Source organism: Apium graveolens, chromosome 6 (assembly GCF_009905375.1).
Source record: "Apium graveolens cultivar Ventura chromosome 6, ASM990537v1, whole genome shotgun sequence".
Lineage (NCBI taxonomy): Eukaryota > Viridiplantae > Streptophyta > Magnoliopsida > Apiales > Apiaceae > Apium > Apium graveolens.
In genome coordinates, this window is record NC_133652.1 from 83,272,566 (window position 1) to 83,273,769 (window position 1,204).

The 1,204-nt window shown below is 40.6% G+C and overlaps 1 non-coding gene across 1 annotated transcript; it reads left to right on the forward strand.

The window, feature by feature from the left end:
• Positions 1–369: 369 nt before the first annotated feature.
• Positions 370–476, forward strand: LOC141669693 (small nucleolar RNA R71). The gene has a single exon (XR_012553961.1). It is a non-coding gene; the product is annotated as a small nucleolar RNA R71 (small nucleolar RNA).
• The last annotated feature ends 728 nt before the right edge of the window (positions 477–1,204 follow it).

Genomic DNA, 1,204 nt, shown 5'->3' on the forward strand with positions numbered 1-1,204 from the left:
TTGAAAAAGGGCAGGCATTTATCTCCTGACTTGGAGATGAACCTCCCTAGAGCATTAGAGCCTGTACAAAGCTCACAGACAATAGCTATTTGATTGATTCCATAGTTGGCTAAAGAATCGATCTTCATAGACAGCGCTTGGAGCTGTGCTGCAATAGATGTAGCTGCATCAACTTCTAGAATACCTGCTACCTTCCCAGGCATCATCCCTTGAGTTCGGTTTTGATACTCGTTTGCAGCCATAGTAATAAGATTATAGGCTTCAGTATAGCTTTTGGCCCACAAAGCGCCTCCAGAAGCTGCATCGAGCATGGGCCTAGATTGGGCCCTCAAACCATTATAGAACCCAGTGATCACCATCCAATCAGGCATACCATGATGTGGACACTTTCTCATTATCTCCTTGTAGCGCTCCCAAGCTTCGCACATAGATTCTCCTTGTCGCTGCGCAAACTGAGTAAGAGCACTCCTCATAGCTGCAGTCTTGGCCATTGGATAGAACTTCACCAGAAACTTTTGCGCGAGATCTTCCCAAGTAGTGATGGATTCAGCTGGTAAAGAATGTAACTAGTCCTTAGCTTTGTTCCACAGAGAGAATGGGAAAAGCCTCAGCTTGATAGCCTCATCAGTAACACCATTATATTTAAAAGTACTACAGATCTCGACAAAATTCCTGATATGCATGTTGGGATCTTCAGTCGCAGCACCTCCGAAAGAAACAGAATTCTACATCATCTAAATTGTGCCCGGCTTGATTTCGAAAGTATTGGCCTGAATAGCCGGATGAATGATGCTTGACTGAATGTCATCAATTTTAGGCCGAGAAAAGTCCATAAGAGCTGGATCAGCTTGAACTATACGATCACCCATTATTACAGGTTCTTTCTTTTAACTCTCTTTATCCGAATCTTCAAAAACTATCTTCTCCAAAAAGTCAAGAGTTGTATTTGTCTCCTCGGCCGTATCTACATAATTAACAATATTAAACACACATGAGATCATAACTTCATTACTACTTCATTCAATAGTTATTGTTATTACCCTTAGCATATAATGGTGATGATATTAATCGAATAACACGAAACAGATAAACGCCAACTTTCATTGTACGAATACCATTCTACCAAGCATCCACAATTAAGATAGAAGTTGAATATGCATCAATTATGTTGAGACCCTATATGTCTACAGAATTTGACAACATA